The sequence below is a fragment of the Pleurodeles waltl genome, chromosome 5 (assembly GCF_031143425.1).
Source record: "Pleurodeles waltl isolate 20211129_DDA chromosome 5, aPleWal1.hap1.20221129, whole genome shotgun sequence".
Taxonomy (NCBI): Eukaryota; Metazoa; Chordata; class Amphibia; order Caudata; family Salamandridae; genus Pleurodeles; species Pleurodeles waltl.
This window is the reverse complement of record NC_090444.1, coordinates 930,048,458-930,070,917: the sequence shown is the minus strand read 5'-3', so window position 1 is coordinate 930,070,917 and position 22,460 is coordinate 930,048,458.

Here is a 22,460-nt window from a genome sequence, read left to right as displayed (position 1 = left end):
AAGAGGAATAGCTGCATGAGCGAAAGTGCCATCTGTGAAAATCTGTAAGGTCTCTGAAGCGATTGTGTACCTTCCTGTAGTAAACAAGCAGGTTTGTTTTTGGTTATTGGTTTTGGTTAGTGCTCGCAATAATTTTGCATTAGTATCGTGTGAATTGGAGTTTAGGAGGGCAAGCTGCAAGACTTTGTCAGCCGCAGTGTGCGAGTGTGACGTCAGAGTGAGCTGCGCTGGGATAGGTTGGTTAGTGAGAAGAGTCGCAAGCGGATTGGCAGCCGTCCGTAAGAGGCAATTGGTTGAGTAAGCAGGTGAAAGGAATCTTGGGAGTAAAAGTCATTTTATTATTGAATCAAATACACTAAAGATAGCGAAAATGTAGTTTTTCGAAGCGTTCAGAAGTGCCATGAAGTGTGATTATTACATTAAGGCGACAGTGGGGGAGCCTACCCCACCGGAAAATTCTCTGGCATATATTGTGATGGAGGAGGGAGGTGTCGCGCCATGTCTTTGGTTAAAGCAGTGGTGCAAACTGACAGAGAAAAAGGGAGCTTTGGCATTTCCAGAGCATGGAACGTTCAATTTGACAGTTTTGGATCAGTTGCGAATGATATTATATGAGACGAAGCCACTTCCGAGCCCAGCACAGTTTGAGGCTTTAGCGGTTTGGGAGCTTGTAGCCAGACAGCAGCAAGAGATGAACTTCCAGAGGAGAATAAGGAAGGAAGAGAAGTCCTTGGCAGAAGCAAGATGGGATTGGGAACAGAAGAAGTGGTGAATGACAACGTTACAGGGTGTTAGGCTGTTTCCTGCTATCACAGAGCAAGATGAGTCAGAAGAGAATGAGGAAACTGACAAAAGTGACAAGAGCTCAGGGAATACAAAGAAGAAAAAGACTTATGTAGACGAAAAAGATTCACATGTTGAGGATCTTATTACTCACATGTTAAGGGACTGACCTCCACCATATGCGATACATGAAGGGGGTCCAAATACTAGTTCTGCTTCAACTGCACCAACTCAAGTGATGGGAACAGTAGGACCAGTACAGACAGATAATAGACAAGTACAAGGGGTAGTGCAGAGTACTCCTAATACAGTGACTACTTTGGTGGTCCAGGCGCAGATGCACCCACCACCGATACAGAGAATTTATCCAGAAGTACCAATTCTTGAGACAACTTCAAACTTAGTGATGCCGTTGGAGCAAGTGCTCCCGAGGCCAATGCTAGTTCAGACTGAGCCGACTCCAATGTTGTTGCCTCAGGCACAGCCACAGGGTTTACCAAAGTTCACGCTAATGACAGGGACACAGTCAGATGTGACACCAGTAATGAATCAGAGTAAGGAGTAGCACTTCCACAACATGCAGGTGTCAGAGCAGCACCAGATGCAATATCATTACCAATTACAATTGGTCCAGTGGTACCATTGTTTTCTCAAAAGAAATCAAATGCAGGAGAACAGGGTGAAATGTCACAGAGCCTCGTGAGGAGGGGAGTGAGTGATCATGTGCAGGTGATATCGTCTATGGGTCAGACCTTTGATGGATCTAGACTGTTAATGGATCTTAGTCCACTTTTTGCGCTTCCAGATACGGTAAATGGCCTGAGTGCAAGTCAGAGGTTGAAGCTCTTGACACCGCAAACTCCAGGTGCTGTGTTACAGCAGGTGCCATTGCCAAATGCAAGTAACATCTCGTTACAGGTATTGACAGCACAGCAATTGAATGAGTGGTTGGATAGTGTGAATACTCCTCGAAATACATACAAGGGTGAAGAGCAGATAAATTGATTAGCTACAGAAATGACTGAGCTAGTTGAGGGAACGATGGGAGTGAATAGATTAGAATCCTACACAGAAAAAGTTGAGGTACTTGTGTCCAAGGATTACAAGGGAAGTGAGCAAGATACATCAGAAGTTGGCAGATCTGGCAGACAAACATGACATAGAAATTGAGAGAACAAAACATCTGAAAAGGAGTTACAGGTTAGATTTTGAGGCGGAAGATTTTGAGAACATGAGGTCAGCAGGGATGAAGGCACATCTAAAAGAGTTATTGCAGAGTGTTCAGATGTGGGGAGCATTAGAGAAATGGGAAGGCAGATGGGCAAAGAAGAAGGATAAATGGAAACGAGATTCACAAGAAGGGTCTAAAAGTGTTCAGAAAGAAAAGGATCCAGTAAAGATTTTACCGATGAGGGAAATTCCAGGAGGGCAGTTTGTTCATGTTCTATGGTACAGGAGTGATGTACTGTCATTCACAAATGATTATCCAAAACTGAGAGAGAAACTGGTTGAGTGGTACCAGCAGACAGATAGATTTGTGAAACTTTCTAAATGTCTGTGAGAAGACTTGAATACCTTGTTGGAAATAGTGGTTCCAGCTGATTTGTGGGTTGAGTGCAAGAGAGCAGTGGATTGGCTGACGAGTGAACCAGAAAGGGATAGAGTCACAGGTGCACCATCACCTAAAGTGATGAAACATTATTATAAGGTGATTGAGTTCCTGAAGACGAGAATCTCGCCTAAAAATATTGACTGGCAGAGGATTGACAGGACAGTGCAAGAGGTGAAAGAGTCGATACATACCTATTCTGAGATTGCTGAAAGCGGTCAAGGAGTACAGTGGCAAGGAAGCAATTGAGCCGAAAGACATGTTGTACTTTGTGTTCAGGTTCGTTGAAGGGCTGAGACCTGAAATAGGGCAGACGATTAAGTGTCATTTGATTTGTTGGCAAGCGAAGCCGATTGATGAAGTGTTGCAGTATGCGAAATACTGTAGTGATGAGATTGAGTTGAAGCAGAAAAAGTTGAAGGAGAAGGCGATGGTGATGCAGATTAAGGCAGCTTAGACAGGAGTGCAGGGAGCATTAGTGCAACAGATTTCGCAGCAACAGGGAACTGTTATGTTCGAACATCAGATGAGAGGTAGGGGTCGTGGAATCAATATGACTCGTGGTCCGGATTTGAGTACTGTGGCGGTTCAGAATGATGTGCAGGGGATGAAAAATATGTTACTGTGTCATCTGTGTGGAAAAGTGGGACACTGGAAGTGGGAGTGTCCATTGATGGTGCAGGATGGTGTTGTTCAGCAAAGTGGTGATGTCAATACATTTCAAACTGTGAAACTCCCTAGAATGAGAGGACTTAATCTGAATGTTCAGAATCAAGTGCAGAACTTTCAACCCATGCAGCAGGTGCAAGTGCTGGGTGCACAAGTCTAGCAGTTGCAACCAATGCAGCAGCAGGTTCCTATGGTACCTAGACAGCAAATGCAGATACCTCAAGCCCGATGGAACAGCAACAGATGATGCTTACTCAGCAGGTCACAGGTCAGAGACAAGATAGAAGTAATGACACAGTGCACCAATTCCCATGACATAGTGAGAATGAAATAAATGATGAATGGATGTGTATTAGTTCGGATGAAGAGCCATGTTTGCTTGCAGCGTCGTTAGAAGTAGATCAACGAGGACCCCTTGTGAAAGGAAAGGTGATGGGTCATAGGGTTTCATTTCTATTGGACACAGGAGCTACACGCTCTACAGTGAGAATTGCAGAAGATCCAAACTTACCTCTTTCAGGCAGAACAGTTCAGGTTGTGGGAGTAGCAAACAGACAGTTGACAAATCCGATCACAGATCCGGAACAAGTTGAAATTGCCAATTTCCAGGGACTGCATAAGTTTGTAGTTTGCGACTCAAGTCCAGTATCTCTACTGGGAAGGGACTTGTTATGTAAGACCAAGGGGGTCATTCTGACCTCGGCGGTAAAAGGCCCTTATCGCTGGTCAGAAGTCCGCCATTCTACCGCCGCGGCTGCGGTAAACCGCCACGGTCATTCTGACCACCAACTGTGAAACCGCCAAAAACCCGACATCCAAGGAAGGCCGCCTCATCAGCGGGCCGCGGAAAACTGGAGATGACCAAACCTCCACCGTCACGCCAACACAAACACGCCCATGCCATTCTGACCCACGAATCCACGCGGCGGTCTTTCAACCGCGGTATTCCATTGGCGGTACACACCGCCGCGCTCAAAATACACACACAGCTCCAAAACACAGCCACATTGGACAATTTGAAATACACACACCTGACACACATACAAACAACACTCCCACACATCCAATCAACTATAAAACACACACCCACATCACCCACAAACCCCCACTAGTTGGAAATCGGAGAGAAGGCGATAGAGATAGAGATAGAGAGAGCGAGCACAGCAATCGAAAACCCCAACACACACAGGAACCCAACTTCATCACCCACACCACATTTACGCACACATCACCACATATCACCACACACATCACCACAAACACCACCCCACACCTCATCCACACCACCCCATGGCACCCCAAAGACACCCCAGGTTCTCGGACCAAGAACTCAGGGTCATGGTGGAGGAAATTATAAGGGTTGAGTCCCAGCTCTTCGGCACACAGGTGCAGCACACCACTATAGCAAGGAAGGCTGAGCTATGGCAAAGGATCGTAGACAGGGTCAACGCTGTGGGACAGCATCCCAGAAATCGGGAAGATATCAGAAAGCGATGGAACGACCTACGGGGGAAGGTGCGCTCGATGGTGTCGCGACACAACATCACTGTGCAGAAGGCTGGCGGCGGACCCCCACCCACTCCACCCCAATTCACAGCATGGGAGCAAGAGGTAGTAAACATCCTGCATCCTGATGGCCTCGCTGGAGTACACGGAGGAATGGACTCTGGTAAGTCGAATCTCAACTACTTCACCCCCCCAACCACCAGCATGCCAACCCCCCCCCTCACCCCCAATCTCAACCCCCCAGCACACAACCTCCCTGCCAATGTCTCACCAGCACAACCCACCCTAAACAACACCAACCCCTGAATGCCAACACAAACCATAGACAGCCACCACCAAAGCATGACCATTGCACATACCCATACACCGCCCCCCCCACCACCCTCACAACACCTCCCACAAGGGAATGCCAGCACTGGGGGACAAGGGCACTCAAAATGCACGCCATGGCACACACAGAAACAATAACCATACTCCTTTACCCCTGCAGGGCCCGAACGCCAACACACCGCCACGGAGGGTCCAGATTTGTCCATCCCACCCCCAGAACAGGCCCCCAGCGAGGACAGCAGCTCTGTCGACCTAGAACCTGATGACCAGCCCGGACCATCGGGGACCTCTGGACAGTCGGTTCCCCACACACAGACACAGGCCACAGCAGACCCAACCCCCTCTGGGAACACCAGCACAGCTCCCACCCAGCGGGCCCATGCCTCTGTCTCGCGGACGCGTCAATCAGCGGTGTGTCCGCCACTACAGGGCACCCAGGCTGACCCAACACCCCAACAACAACAGGGACCTGGGGGCAGTGGTAGTGGGCACACCGTCCAGGGGACAGAGGCCCGGGGAAACAGGGCAACTGGGAGGGCAGCTGTGCGACAGGGGGGGAGGACAGGCCCAGGGAACCCACTCTCCAAGAGGCCCTCACCACCATCATGGGAGCATACCATCACTCCCAGGAGACGATGGCGACGGTACTAGCCAGGTTCACCGAGATCCAGGCACAGCAGGAGGAACGGTACATGGGGTTCAGCAATGAACTCAAGAACATCGCTACCGCTATGGGGACCATAGTCCAGGCCCTCAACCGGATAGAGACCACATTGCGGGACCATGTGGCTCCACAAAGGGCCCCTGTCACTAGCCAGGAACAGCCTACCACCTCTGCCGGTGCTAGTGGTCAGGAGGCCCCCACAGACCGACGGCCCACCAGAACCCCACCTCCTGCTGAAGAACAACCACCCGCAAGAGGAACCTGAGATCTCACAGGAAGACAGAGTAGGATGCCAAGACCCCCGCCAGCATAAGATACCCCCTGATGTCATCCCACTGTCCCACAGTGTCACCCTGTCCAACCTTGAACTGCCCCTGCTCCATCCTTCCACAGGCATATGGAAAATGCACCTGTGAAACTGAGAACTGGGCTCTGCCATGGACATAACTCCACCCTCACCCATCACCGTTTTAATATAATGTACCAATATCTAGCACTAAAAATAAATCACTCATTGCACTGAAATCATTCAGGAGTCAGCCTGTATTATTTACAAATGTATAACACATTACTGATCAATAATGTTCTGTTATTTTTGTGATGACAACATACCGATGTCAATAAGCATTAGTCCATGGGCTAACCAAGCAGAAGTCACGCAGTGGGTCATACAGCACTGAAAAGGGAAGGGAAAATCAAACATCAGTTTAAAAGAACTGGGGGGAAATACACAAAGTAAAGATGCACTGGGCTTTCAGTAACTGTTAAATGGCGTGGGTGATTCTTACCTGTGTGCTACTGAAAATACTGTTGGATAACTCTGTCCCTGTTGTCTGTGTCGTCCTCTTCGTCTTCCTCCTCTTCACTCTCCGCAGGCTCCACAGCTGCTTCAACACCACCATCTGGACCATCCTCCTGCAGGAAAGGCACCTGACGTCGCAATGCCAGATTGTGAAGCATACAGCAGGCCACGATGATCTGGCACACCTTCTTTGGTGAGTACATCAGGGATCCCCCTGTCATATGCAGGCACCTAAACCTGGCCTTCAGGAGGTCAAAGGTTCTTTCTATGATCCTCCTAGTTCGCCCATGGGCCTCATTGTACCGTTCCTCTGCCCTGGTCCGGGGATTCCTCACTGGGGTCAATAGCCAAGGCAGGTTGGGGTAACCAGAGTCACCAATTAGCCACACACGTTGTCTCTGTAGCTGTTCCATCACATAAGGGATGCTGCTATTACGCATCACATACGTGTCATGCACTGACCCAGGGAACTTGGCATTCACATGGGAGATGTACTGGTCAGCCAAACAGACCACCTGGACGTTCATAGAATGGTAACTTTTCCTGTTTCTGTACACCTGCTCATCGTCTTTTGGGGGTACTAAAGCCACATGGGTCCCATCAATGGCACCAATTATGTTGGGGATATGTCCAAGGGCATAAAAATCACCCTTCACAGTGGCCAAATCAACCTCCTCAGGGAATATAATGTAGCTCCGCATGTGTTTCGTTAGGGCAGACAACACTCTAGACAAAATCTTTGAAAACATAGGCTGAGACATTCCAGATGACATGGCCACTGTTGTCTGGAATGAGCCACTTGCCAAAAAATGGAGGACTGACAGAACCTGCACTAGAGGGGGAATTCCTGTGGGTTGGCGGATGGGGGACATCAGGGCTGGCTCCAGCTGGGCACACAGTTCATGTATAGTGGCTCTGTCAAGTCGGTATCGTAGTATGATATGGCGTTCTTCCATTGTCGACAGGTCCACCAGCGGTCGGTACACGCGAGGATTCATCCTTCTCCTCGCAAGTCCCAGCGGACGGTGCCTAGGAAGGACAACATGGAGCACAGAGTCAAGCAAATCACAGGTACGTTCACCACAGCATGCCGAGCACACGATTATCTATGTATTGAAAGGCGTGTATGTGTGGCAATGCAAGGCCTAGGCCTGTGTGACGCAGTACAAATTATGCCATGTGGGCCCTTGAAATGGCGGCTGCCTGACCTGTGAAGTGGGACAATGGGATGTGAGGTCAATGCGCTGGCGTGGCACACCGTGGCGGTAGGTGGTCGAAGACCGCTATACGAAGCCGCATTGGCTAACATTGAAGCCTATGGGTTTCAGGAGCCAATGACGAGGTGCGCCGGCTGTCGCGGTACGCACCGCCGTGGTACGCACCGCCGCGGGCGTGACCGCCATTTTCTATCTGCTTAATCACTCGAGACCTGATCATCCACAGGAGAGGACCTATACTGCAAGTGCTGCTGTGACCTTGGTCTGGAAGTGACAATGGCTGCTGCTACTGGGGAAAGGGCCCCTGCCTTCACGTCTGAGGAGTTGGAGAAACTTGTGGATGGGGTCCTCCCCCAGTATGCGTTACTCTACGGTCCTCCAGACCAACAGGTAAGTACACTGGGTGCACATTGAATGGGCTATGCCTGTGTGGAGTGGGGTGGATGTAAGTTGGTGGGGTGGGGGGTGAATGAGGAGTGCAACGCACGACAGATGAGAGCATGTGCCATATGGCAAGGTTGGGGAGGGGGGGCCAATCACATCTAACATGCAGAAAATTGATGAATCTTTCCTTCCCACCCTGTACATGTCAAATAGGTCAGCGCCCATCAGAAAGTGGTCATTTGGCGTGCCATCGCCAAGGAAGTCCGGGCCCTGGGGGTCCACATCAGACGGGGCACCCACTGCCGCAAGAGGTGGGAGGACATCCGGCGCGGGACCAGGAAGACCGCCGAGTCACTGCTGGGGATGGCCTCCCAACCTAGGAGGGGTGCCAGTCGTACCCTGACCCCCCTGATGTCCCGGATCCTGGTGGTGGCCTACCCTGATTTGGATGGGCGCTTGAGGACATCACAGCAGACACAAGAGGGTGGGTATCAGCACATTCTGCTATCTCTCTGCGCAGTGGAGGCGTCTGGGTGGGGGAGGAGGGTTGTGGGTGACATTAGGCCAGGGCGCTTTCTGTAGTGTAGTCCTCTCCTTTAGGCATGGCCCTGTGCTCCCGGCCCCCACCTCTGTAGGGTGACAAGTACAGCTATCGATGGTCCAGCATCACACATGTGCGCGTTTGTCGTCTCTAGACCTGTTGTCCTAGTCAGAAGTACTGAGTAGTGTACCCCGAATGCGCGGCTTAGTGCATGAGGCTCCTGTGTCTGTCCTCTCCGCCAACGGTGTTGACATTGCATGCACTCAACCTGGTCTTCGTTTTTCACCCCCCACCCTTCTTCTTTATCTTCTTGTGCATGTGTGCATTAGCATCATCAGGCGGAGGAGAATTGGCATCGGAGCACGAGGGAGCTGCAAGTCACAAGGCCCCGGTGGGCCCAGGAACAGACACCGAGGGCACCAGTAATCCGGAGGGCGAGGGGAGCACCACAACGGGGACCGGTGGTGACACCAGTGACACCGACACGTCCTCGGATGGGAGCTCCCTAGCGGTGGCGGCAACATCCGGGCCCCCCGCCTCTACAGGTACAGCCGCCACCCAGCGCACCAGCCCTGCCCTCCCAGCAGCCCCTCAGCCTACGCTCCGTGCCCGCTCGCCCAGGAAGGCGGGCGTCTCCTCCGCCCCAGGCACCTCAGCCCCTGCCCCTGTCACCCCTGCTGCCCTCAGTGAGGAGGTCATCGACCTCCTTCAGACCATCATTGTTGGGCAGACTACCCTTTTGAATGCCATCCAGGGGGTAGAAAGGGAGGTGCATCGGAGCAATGCCTACCTGGAGGGCATTCATTCGGGTCAGGCTGCCCATCAACGATCGTTCAATGCTCTGGCCTCAGCACTGACGGCAGCCATTGTCCCTGTTTCCAGCCTCCCTCTTCTGACTGCCTCCACCCTGTCTCTGTCTCCTGTTCCTCAGCCTATCCCATCCACACCATCAGACCAGCCTGCACACACCTCAACACCCAAGGGCAGCTCATCCAGACACAAGCACCACAGAACCCACAAGCATTCACGCAAGCAACACCCAGATGCAGACATTCCAACAGTCACTACCACCTCTGTGTCCCCCTCCTCCTCGTCTCCCTCCTCCCTCCCTGTGACGTCTACACTCACACCTGCATGCACACCACCATCAGCCAGTGCTTCCATCACCAGCACACCCTCCAGTACAGTCCGCACATGTGCAGTCACCACCCCCACTACCATTTACACATCCCCTGTGTCCTCTCCCACTGTGTCTGTCACCCCCTCTTCCAAGACACACAAACGCAGGCAGACACCCACCCAACAGCCATCCACCTCACGACAGCCTCCAGCACAAGCACCTGCACCCAAAGACAGCACACCTGACTCTCCTACAACCACATCCTCTTCCTCCACTCCCATCACCACTTCTCCTACCCTTTTTCTTGGTCCTAAAAAACTTTTCCTCGCTAATCTTAACCTCTTTCCCTCCCCTGACCCACCCCCTCCATCTGCAAAGAGTCCCAAGAGCTCCTCAGCCACCACCAGCCCAGCTTTGAGTGTCACTGTGGTGCATGGGTTCTGGAGTCCACCCTTTGCCAGCAGTGACACTTCAATCAGCAGCAAGGGGACAGCCAGCCCCCCCCCAGGCAAGAGGACCAGGAAACTAAAGGGCCGCCGTGAGAGGACTGACACGGCTGCCCCCAAGGAGCAAAGTTCGCCCACTTCACCAGCCACAACATCTAGGGGAGGCAAAGACCCGAGAGCCCCATCTAAGGAGCAAAAGGGCAGCAGGGCGGAGAAGTCAGCCAGCAGGAGCGCGGAGCAGGAGGGGCCCACATGCCCCATCCCGGGTGTTAGGGAGGACACCAAAGGGCCCAGGACTCTGTCACCAAAGGGTCCAGCAACAGCACGGTCGGAGGGCGACTGAGCAGGGAGTCCAGGCCAGGTCTGGCTCCCTTGACTTACTGGACGAGCACTGCTGAAGAGGGCCCCGCCGTGCAGAAGAGCACCACTGAAGAGGGCCCCGCCGTGCAGAAGAGCACCGCAGAATAGGGCCCCGCCGTGCAGAAGAGCACGCTGAACAGGGCCCCGCCGGGCAGAAGAGCACCGCTGAAGAGGGCCCCGCCGTGCAGAAGAGCACCGCTGAACAGGGCCCCGCCGTGCAGAAGAGCACCGCTGAAGAGGGCCCTGCCGTGCAGAAGAGCACCGCTGAAGAGGGCCCCGCCATGCAGAAGAGCACCGCAGAATGGGGCCCCGCCGTGCAGAAGAGCACCGCTCAACAGGGCCCCGCCGTGCAGAAGAGCACCGCTGAAGAGGGCCCCGCCGTGCAGAAGAGCACCGCTGAACAGGGCCCCGCCGTTCAGAAGAGCACCGCTGAAGAGGGCCCCGCCGTGCAGAAGAGCACCGCTGAACAGGGCCCGCCGTGCAGAAGAGCACCGCTGAACAGGGCCCCGCCGTGCAGAAGAGCACCGCTGAAGAGGGCCCCGCCGTGCAGAAGAGCACCGCTGAACAGGGCCCCGCCGTGCAGAAGAGCACCGCTGAACAGGGCCCTTCATGTCAAGCACCTCTCCGCTGGGCCCCGCCGTCTCAAGCACCGCTCCGCTGGGCCCTTCCTGTCAAGCACTGCTCCGCTGGGCCCCGCCGTCTCAAGCACCGCTCCGCTGGGCCCTTCCTGTCAAGCACCGCTCTGCTGGGCCCTTCCTGTCAAGCACCGCTGCGCTGGGCCCCACCGGGCCCCGCTGTCTAAGGCACCGCTCCGCTGGGCTCTTCCTGTCAGGCACCGCTCCGCTGGGCCCTTCCTGTCAAGCACCGCTCCGCTGGGCCCCGCCGTCTCAAGCACCGCTCCGCTGGGCCTTTCCTGTCAAGCACTGCACCGCTGGGCCCTTCCTGTCAAGCACCGCTCCGCTGGGCCCCGCCGTCTCAGGCACCGCTCCGCTGGGCCCTTCCTGTCAAGCACCGCTCCGCTGGGCCCTTCCTGTCAAGCACCGCTCCGCTGGGCCCCGCCGTCTCAGGCACCGCTCCGCTGGGCCCTTCCTGTCAAGCACCGCTCCGCTGGGCCCCGCCGTCTCAAGCACCGCTCCGCTGGGCACCGCCGTCTCAAGCACCGCTCCGCTGGGCCCTTCCTGTCAAGCACCGCTCCGCTGGGCCCTTCCTGTCAAGCACCGCTCCGCTGGGCACCGCCGTCTCAAGCACCGCTCCGCTGGGCCCTTCCTGCATGCACTGTTAACGGTTCACTGTGCCCACCATGCCTCCTCCTTGACCAGTGGAGACTGTAATCCACCTGATGGACTGTGGCTTTGCACTCCCCAGGATGGAACAGTGGGCAAACCAACCATTGGAGAGACTTGAGAGACTGTGGCTTTGCACTCCCCAGGATGGAACAGTGGGCAACCCACCTACTGTAGAGACTTGAGAGACTGTGGCTTTGCACTCCCCAGGATGGCACAGTAGGCATGGTGGCCCCTTCGTGGATCTGGCGTCGTGGACTCATGTGGCTGTGGTGCCCCCCCCCTTCCCTTCCCCCTGAGGTGCCTGTAGTTTTTTCATCAGATGCCCCTGCAGTGTTCTCTCCAAAGGACTCAGGTCTCCTGTGTGGGCTTTGCCCTTGTGTTGTTACACTTTGGCCCACGGCCACTTTGATTTTCTTTTGATGTGCAGGACTAATTGCCTCAGTTATCCATTGCACTGTATATAGAATTATTTTGATATTGATTTTTTGGCTAGTTGACCAATACTTTTCAGAGCCTATTTTGTACATAAATTTTTATTCACAATTTAATTATGTCTTTGCATTTTTCAGGGGGGTTTGGGTGGTGTCACTGTGACTTGTTGCTCTGCATTGGTGTGTACATAGTTTGGGGGGGTGGGGGTCGCATATGTGTGTGCCGTAAGCTTTCCTCCTCCCCCCTCCCGTGTGTCGTAGGTGCAGTACTCACCGTTGTCGTCTGCGCCGGCGTTCGTACTCGTGGTAGATGAGCAGGTAGACGAGAGCAGGTAGGATGTTTAATTCGGGTTCCATGCTGTCCTCCTTCCTCGTGGAGTGCGTAGAGGTGAGCGTTTTCCCGTTCGTAGTCTGTTTCCGCCGTGTTTTTATCGGCGGGGCTCCCGCCCCGGAAAAGGTGGCGGATTGGTGAGTTATGATACTGTGGGCGGTACATTGTCTGCCGCCTGTCTGTTGGCGGTGACCGCCGCGCTGTTTGTCTGTACCGCTGTGGCGGGCGGAGTGTTAATGTGGCGGGTTGTGTTGGCGGTTCCCGCCAGGGTCAGAATTCCATTTTTTGGACCGCCAGCCTGTTGGCGGGTTGGCCGCCGCTTTATCACTGACCGCCAGGGTTAGAATCACCCCCCAAATGTTCCATTAGTTGTTCAAATTCAGGAATAGAGATTCACACTAATAGCAATGATGAGGAAGAACAGACATCTGAAACTGCAAATGAAAATGTTAACGAAGAGTATCCGTTGATTGAGTTTTTCCCAATGTTTACTGTGAAAGAATTGCATGCAGATTTACAGGGAACAGTACAATAAAATGTGTGGGACCTGAAAGTAAAGAAATGGGTTTGATCAAAGGAGTGGAGCCAAGTAAGATTACTCTGAAGCTGCATGTACTGTTTCCGCAGCTTTCACAGTATAACATGGCACAAGATGTTTTTATGAAAGTGGCACAAATAATTGGAGATTTTCTGAAACAAGGGGTTCTGAATGAAGTGTTGAGCAGTCCATGTAATTTACAGATAATGGGCTTGAAGAAGCTGTGTGGGAAAGTACGCATTGTGCAGGACTTGCAAAAAGTGAGTGATTTGGTAGTTAAGTTTTACCCTGTAGTGCCAAACCCAGCAGTGATACTGTTTCAGATTCCATGCGATGCAGAGTGGTTCACAGAGGTTGATTTGTCACAAGCTTTCGTTTCTGTGCCTCTTCATGAGGATAGTCAGTTTCTTTTTAGTTTCAAATTCCTAGACAGAGTCTACAGCTGGTGCAGACTTCCACAAGGGTATACGGAGTCACCGTCCCTGTTCGAACAGATCCTGAAAAAGAATTTGGAGTCATTGAAACTATCGTACCAATTGACTCTAGTGCAGTACATTGATGATTTGCTGATTGCATCTAGGACAAGGGACGAGTGTAAGTATGACTCGATTGCCATGTTGAATCATTTGGGAAAGTTTGGATATGAAGTCTCACCTTTGAAATTGCAGTATTGTCAGAAGTCAGTAAAGTACTAGGGACACCAGACTGAGAAGGGGTCAAGGAGAATTTCCAGAGAAAGGATTAGAATGATTTTGCAGAGTAGTCCACCAACTTCACAGAGATGTCAGAATGTGTCTGGGAATGGTAGGCTATTGTCGACAGTGGATTCCAAATTTTGCTGAGATTGCCAAACCGTTGCAGCAACTGACACATAAGGAGGTTACTGACCCCATTACTTTAGATGAGGATCAGATGAAAGCGTTCACTGAGTTTAGAAAGAGTTTGTGCAGAGCTCCAGCGTTGGGCATGCCAGATTACACAAAGCCATTCACATTGTGTTGTCATGAACGTGATGCATGTTCTTTGTCTGTTTTGCCACAGGTCCATGGAGGTGCTTATCGCCCAGTAGCTTATTTTTCAGCTACCTTGGACCCAGTCACGGCAGCTTTACCAGGTTGTCTGCGTGCAGTTGCCACAGTTGGTCAAAGTCTTTCTCAATGTGAGGGAGTAGTGATGGGGTACCCATTGACAGTAATGGTACCACACTCTGTCAAGATTTTACTGACAAGGACGAAAACACAGTACTTGACTGGTGCAAGATTGACAAGGCATGAGACGAGCATATTAGGTGCTCCAAATGTAACATTGAAAAGATGTACAGTGTTGAACCCAGCAACATTACTTCCAAGTGATACTGTTGAAACTGAAAAGGAAGAAGATATCGAGCAAGATTGTCTTGAGGTAACTGAACTGTGTACAAAACCAAGGCCTGATATCAGAGATACCCGGTTAGAAGAAAATGATCAAATTGTCTTTGTTGATGGCTCATGTCTCAGAGATGGTACAGTGACATTGAGAGCAGGATATGCTGTATGCACAATCACAGGTACATTAGAAGCTTCCTGGCACAAGTGGCAGAACTGGTAGCTCTTACTAGAGCATGCCATGTTTCTGCAAGACTGAGAGTCACAATCTATACTGACAGCCAGTATGGATTTGGAATTGTTCATGATTTTGGTCAATTGTGGTCGCAAAGAGGTTTCCTGACCTCTACTGGTACACCAGTAAGAAATGGCGACAAGATAAAAGAGTTGTTGTATGCAATACAGTTACCTGAAGAAATTGCCGTGATAAAATGTAGTGCACTTCAAAAGGCCCATGATTACATCTCACTGGGAAATGGATATGCGGATCAAAGTCACAAGATTTTGCGCTTTGAACTGTATATCGTTCAAAGACAAGTGGGAACTGATGTCAGAAGATGACAACACATGTACAAGTTTTGCATTGAAAGTGATCCATTCTCTGGAAGAGTTGAAAACATTGCAAAACAATGTTGACAAAGAAGAGAAACGTCTCTGGGCTAAATTGAAATGTGTCCAATGTCCTGATGAACTTTGGGTTCTGAAGAGGGGCAGATGGTCCTGCCCAATAGTTTATTGTCGCAAATGGCCTGCTATTATCATGGCCAGGCGCACACTGGAAGGGATGCCATGGTTAGATTGTTTATGATTGACTGGTTTAACCCTAAGATCAGGCAGGCAGCAGAGGCAGTATGCAATCGCTGTATAATCTGTCAGCAACTTAACGGGGGGAAAGGCACAGTGGTGAATTTGAGCCACATTGGAAGAGCAGGAGGTCCATTCAGCAGAATGCAATTGGATTTCATTGAAATGCCTGTGTGTGGAGGTTTGAAGTACGTGTTGGTGATTGTGTGTGTTTTTAGTCACTGGATTGAAGCATACCCTACAGAAGGAATGACAGTCTTACAGTAGCAAAGCTGTTGCTTAGGGAGTTGATACCAAGTTTCGGGTTTCCGATCTCTCTAGAATCAGATAGGGGAACTCACTTTAATAATGAGGTGATTAAACTCTTATGTGCAGCACTGAACATTGAGCAAAAGTTGCATTGTAGCCATCGCCCTGAAGCATCTGGACTGTTGGTACAGAGAAAGGTATCCTGAAATCAAGAATTGCAAAGATGTGTGCAGCCACAAATCTGAAATGGCCAGATGCATTGCCTTTGGTATTGATGTCGATGAAACACACACCTGACAGGAAGACAGGGCTGTCGCCCCATGAGATCCTCATGGGCAGAACAATGAGATTGCCAGCAGTTCCAGCCAATGCACTCGTAAACATTACAGATGATATGGCGTTGGACTACTGCAAGGGTCTGGCTGATGTGGTTCGCTCTTTCTCTCAGCAGGTGCAGGCCACCACCCTGCCACCCATTCATGATCCAGGGCACAACCTGAGAGCCGGTGACTGGGTCATTGTCAGAAAGCATGTTCGCAAGACTTGTTTGGAGCTGCGTTGGAGGGGTCCTTACCAGGTGGTGTTAACAACTATGACAGCTGTGAAGTGTGCAGGACTTCCGAACTGGATACACGTGAGCCATACAAAGAGAGTGGTATGTCCACCAGATCATGAAGAAGTGTTGTTGACAGCAGCAGGAACAACAGGAAAACAGATCGCCGCACCTGAGCCAGAAAAAGAGCCAACAGAACCTGAATTTGAACCAGAGCTGGTGGAAGATGGTTCTATTACCCCTGTAAGAGACGAGAGTGAAGAATTACAGGAGGGTGTGCAAGAACCAATCTCAATGGATACAGCAGGAGAGCCTAGCTCAGCAGAGGTTCACCCAGAAGCAGACGGTGCTGAAAAGCAGACAGAGCAAGTGCCAAACCAAGAGGGGGAAAGAGTTGAGACTGGTCAAAGTCAAAGTGATCCAACTCCTCCTGAACTCGTTGCAGGTCCATCAAGAGAAATCGCCATAGAGAAAGAAAAGAAGAAGAGTCCAATCTTGAGAAGAATATTGACAGAAGGAACAAGAAAAGGAGATAATTGGCCTGAATCGCAGATTGGGAAGAAAATGGAATTGGTCATAAATGAAACAATAGAGGAAGAAGTGGACACTATGAGAATGCAAGATCTAAGTAAAGGAGAACTAAGTAGTGACCGAAGGTTGAAAAGAAAGAGAATAGCAAGTCGATGCTACGCAGGTCCTGAAGGGCTTATGCACTACCAATAAATGGCAACATGAGTTTATGTCTTTTTGTTTTGATAGAGAAGTTCTGAGTCAGTATTTTGATGTAACCTGAAGGTGATCAAGAAGCTGAATTGTTGAGCTAATCTGGATAACTTAAGAAAGAGATTGTTTTGAAAATAAAACTGAAGGAGACATTCATAACCTGATTTTGACAATTGAAAACTGGATGTAACAAGCTGCTAATCGATTTTGACAAAGGAAAAGGGTTCCTGGATGTGAAACTGTAAGAAAATAATTTTTATTTACCTTTGATTTTTACTCCACTTTATCTAAGAGTTACTTCTGCTTTCTGATTCTTTACAGATCATGGCTGAGCTAAATAATCAAGATAGAATTGCTAGGCGCTGTAGATACATGAGTGTTGGATTGGTAGTTATGTATGGAATAATGTTTATAGTGATGATTGTGGGAATGTCTGTTCATGATATGAAAAGAGCTACTATTACTTCTGCTCCTGAAACTACTACACTAACAGCTTTAGAGAGGTTTAATTTAGATGAGAAGTACTTGCATGACTATACTAATGGTCAAGGAGAACTTTCTTCTAATGTTTTCTATCGCTTGTTGAGTGAGTATGTTGAAATGATGGATGCGAGGAATTGTCTTGTGTGCACGCAAATTCCTTTGTCAGTAGAAGAAGGGGTTACATACGATAGTCTTCCGCTAACATATGAAATAAGCTGTAGCTTGCTACTAACAAGATTCTATAACCAAGAGTATATAAAGTATTTTAATTCCAACCATGACATCATTTGTTCCTATTATTTAATATCTGAGTAAAGTAGCTAGAGAGCATGATATAGTGCTAGTTAGAGGATTCTTTGAGCCAACACTAACATTTGGAACCACATACATGCATAAGAATAACCTTACATGCTTGCTTACACCTTTGGAGAAGAGCTTTATAGGGCATACTGATGATAGGAGAAAAGCATTAAAAGAAAAATTAGAAAAAGGTTTAGAGAAAAGGTCTTATAAGAATGATTATGCTTACACTGCTATTAAAACGCAAGGGAAATTAGCATTAGATGCATTACATGCAGGGAAACTTTGTATATATAGGCCAAAATCATGCACTGACACTTTATTTGTGGGAACGAGTAAATGTAGGCATGTGTTTTTGTTTCAGAGTAAGTGGACTTTTATGCTGAATGGTCAGGACCCTGCAATTCCTGTGATCTTTTACATCTGTGGACTAAATGCTTATTACTGTCTTCCAAGAGGATGGTATGGAACATGTTATTTGGGGATAGTTTTCCCTACAATTTATCAGATAGATGACTTAAAGAAGTTTCCAAAATTGACTGAATTACATCATAAGTGACAGAGGAGGGAAACCTCTTCTGCAATTGTGGGAGATATCTTTGGTGCAGTGATTCCTTCAGTGGGAGTCATTCTGAATAAGATACGAAAGTTGTCTACTATAGTGGATAACATGCTAACAAACTTTACAGGGGCAGTACTTCTGATAGGTACTGAATTAGCCACAGATAGAGCTATGACACTTCAAGATAGTCTTGCTTTAGACATTCTTTTAGCGAAAGACAGTGGAGTCTGTAGGATGAATAATGCTAAGCATTGTTGTACGTATATTCCGAACAACGATAGGGCGATAAGAGACAAGGGGACAGATGTAGGAAGCCGTTTGCATGGTGCAAACTGCGAAAATCGCAGTTTGCGCCATGCAAACGGCCTAACGCGATGCACATTCACAAATTGCGAGTCAGTACCGACTCGCAATTTGTGAATGCGACTCGCAAATAGGAAGGGGTGTTCTCTTCCTATTTGCGACTCGCATCGCAATTCAGAATTGCTTTGTGACCCCGAATGCGGTGGCAAAGCAACTCGCAGTTACCACCAGTGTCACACTGGTGGTAACTCATTCGCAAAAGGGAAGGGGTCCCCATGGGACCCCTTCCCCTTTGTGAATGTTGCCCAGATTATTTTTTCAGAGCAGGCAGTGGTCCAATGGACCACTGCCTACACTTAAAAAACAAAACCAAATGGTTTCAGATTTTTTTTCATTTTGCAACTCGTTTTCCTTGAAGGAAAACGGGCTGCAAAATGAAAAAAAAAACTGCTTTATTGAAAAAGCAGTCACAGACATGGAGGTCTGCTGACTTCAGCAGGCCACCATCCCTGTGAGTGCAGGGACTCGCTATGGGGTCGCAAAATGAGACCCACCTCATTAATATTGATGAGGTGGGTGTTTGCGACCCCATTCGAGTCGCAGACGGTGTCTGGGACACCGTTCTGCATCCGATATTGCGACTCGGAAATTGCGAGTCGGACAGACTCGCAATTTCTGAGTCGCAATATCGGAGTTTGCTACATGTGGCCCTTACTCACTAATCTGACTAACTCAAGTAAGGATTTGAAAGAATTGAAGGAACCAGGTGTTTGGGAAAAGGTTGGAAAAGGATTTGCTTCAGTGGGAAATTGGCTTAGTAACATTTGGAATGGGGTATTATTAAAAATCACACAGGGAATATTAATTGTGATTGCCTGCATATAAGGTTTATGGGGTATATGTAAATTATGTCAAAGGATAACATTGAAAAGATCTAAAAATAATCAGAGGAGGGAAGATTGAAACAGGGAAAGAATTTATAAGGAAGATTTGAGAAGGAGACAAAATACAGCTGAAACAGAATTATGAGATGATGGTAAAGAAAGGTGTGATGACATATTTAGTCATCAGAGGAGAGGCTGTTGAAGCAGATATGCTAATTAGAAATTATCAATGAATGTTTATGTGTTTTGATTAACAAAAAGTTCATAGAGAAATTAATTGTAGAGAAAATAATGGACACGTTTGAAAATGTGCCCATGGGTAGTGGTAGCCACTTATACCAATTTATACTAAAATGATAAAAAATACGTGAAATAATAGAAATGTGTACTACTAATGTAGTAATGTGCCGTAATGAAATGTATAACCTAACTTGTGGCCTACTTGCCAGGCCTCACGCAGAAGCTGAATTTCTAGCGCACTGTAGAGAAACTGGTGCACTTGAACTGACCGTGAACTGTGTGCTTAGCTAGAATTTTCTGCAATTACCGACAGACAGGAGATGATGAAGTCAAATTGATACAATTGTGTGTAGAGTAGGCTGAATGTACTTTCCTAGGACTCAAACAATAGAGGCACTGACTGAAGAGGAAGATGCAACATTTTCGATACCTGAAGAGCCGGATGATGAAGACATCGTACAGCGAACCAATCCATGAACTGAGAAAGATGAAATACTAGAACTCATAGATATGTAGAATAAAATGTATTGGGTAACTTCACATATGGAGGACTAATTGACCAACTAGGAACTAAGGGGATGGACTGAAATACTCTAATAAAAAGTCATGACAAGGGGCTAAAAGTTCAGTTACGGGAGAATTTAGGCAGATCCGAGAGATGCGAGGGGAGAATTGATGACGACAGGAGATGCGGTTCGAGATTCTGTCATTGGACTCATACTCTTGAGAGCCTGATGCATTGCTGATCGATTGATGACCTGAAGACGAAGACTGACTTTGTTGCTGATCCATTCTGAGGATAGGTAGCTATGACGATGTGACTGACTAACTTTGTGCCTTTTCTTCTAGGTACCAACTGCGCTGTTTTATAGTTTTCCTCTTAGCTAGATGTTTTTCCAAATTCATGTTTTCTAAATTGTTTTCGCATGAAGTCCCACATGCTGATGCTAATCTGGGTTAGGTAGGGTTCTTTTAATGACGTGACAGTTACAAATGATTGACGAACTGATTGCTGAACTCTGCTATTAATGTCGATATATTCATCTTTGTTGGCTTATGCTGAAGCTTTTGAGCACATGTTTTCTCAAGTTTTGATTAGATCGTGTTATTGGTGGTCGCTAATAAACTAATTCTGAACAGATTGAATAAAGTTTGAGTTAACCTTATGCATTAGAATTGTAACTGATAGGGAAATTGTTGAACGCTTTAATGAGTTATGGTTATTCATGAAATGTTGTTATATTTGTCTGATGACTAATGAGGTTATTGATTGATTATATTGCTTATTGACGACATTAGTCACTACATGGCTAGGATGCTCCATGCGATCCAAAAGGTTCATCGGCCTATACGTGTCCCCTTGTAAGTTTACTTATTAAATGTCAGGCGCGTTTGCAAGAACAAATATTACCCATAGTGCACTCCAACCGAAACGATGTTCCAAATACTATATTACCTTTACGTCCCTCGTCCTCCACCCAGTCCTTACGTTGCGAGGTTATCCAATCCGAACAGGAAACAAAACAGGACACCCTCCTTTGCCACACCCACCCTCCAGGTCAGGCATAAAACCACCTACCAATGGGAAGACGTCCTGTTTTGTTTCCTGCCCGGAACAGGGCTAACAGGTGATGCTGAGGTGACTGCTGGGCTTTGCATCCATCTTGATGAAGGGCTCCCCCTTTTGCGGGGCTCTAGGGGACCCTGAAGCCTCCGTGGGTGCGGTGAGGGATGATTCGACAGCACTGGCCTACCGTGCTGTCAGCAGTTATGTCTTGGTGTAGATTGGGCAATGACTGGATGCTTCTGCTGGTTGGACCCGTGGCTGCCTAGAGTGATCTGTCCATGTGCATGGGACGGTTGACGCCCGGTTATGTCCTAGGTGGCAGCGACCAGCAATTGCCCTTGTGGTCCTGGAAGCCGGTTAAGAGGTTACCTTGGCATTTCTCCTGGGCGTACATTGCATTCACTGAAGCGATCCCACTTTGTTTCTGGAGCAGGTACCTGTGTTCTGCAGGATTCTTCACCCACTGTTGGGTCCACCTCTTTATAGAGGTTCTGTTTTCAGAAAGGTGGATGCTTCAGCATTCCTGGGTGAGGCACGTGGTGCATCAGCTCTTTGGTTAGCGCGACGGCGCTATGAGAGGTGCTGATGCTTGGGCGCTGCTGTTTGTAATTGTATCAGTTGTTGGTATTTGTTGGACCCTGATTTATGATGAGGAAGCGTGCTGGTTAGAGGCACCATTGTTACCTCAGGTCCACTGCTTTCTCCTCTTCCTCCTCTGCGGTGGGGTTGCCTTCTTCCCCTTTCCCTAGGAAGATGCGGGTCGACAAAGAGGAGAAACTTAGACAGTTGATTGTGGAAACGTTATCCTCTTTGAAGAAGAAGTCTGGTTCCCATGCTTTTCAGGTGCAGGATTTCTATTCATATATTTCTAGTCCCTCTTCCTCTGAGGACTCCGCGCACTGCACGGACGAGAGGGGGAAGTATATTTCTAAAGAACTGCTGCCTGCCTTAATGAGTTATGTACGTGTTAATATGGGTTCCCCAGAAGACACAGTACCTGGAACCTCTCAGGACTCTGTGTTGCTACAGTTTTAGAAACTATCTAGTGTGGACCTCCCACTGCATCAGATTCTGGATGTGATTTTACAGGAATGGAAAGATCCTGACCGTACTGCTCTGCCTCATTTTATGGCCAAACTTTACCCCTTGGAGGACATGGGGGAAAAGTTACCTGATTCTGTGCAAGTGGATTCTGTGGTGGACAATCTGGTGGACAGGTCTTCTATGGCTGAGGAAAACATCCTGAAGGATGGGGCTGACAAGAAGGTGGACTCTTCTTTGAAAAAAGCATATGCGGGGGCATATCTCGCTTAACGTGCTGTTGTGTATGGTGCTTATGTGTCTCAATCCTTTTTGTCTGACTTCAAAACCCTGCTTCGCTCCATGCAGGAGAGGGGTTCTTACATGGATA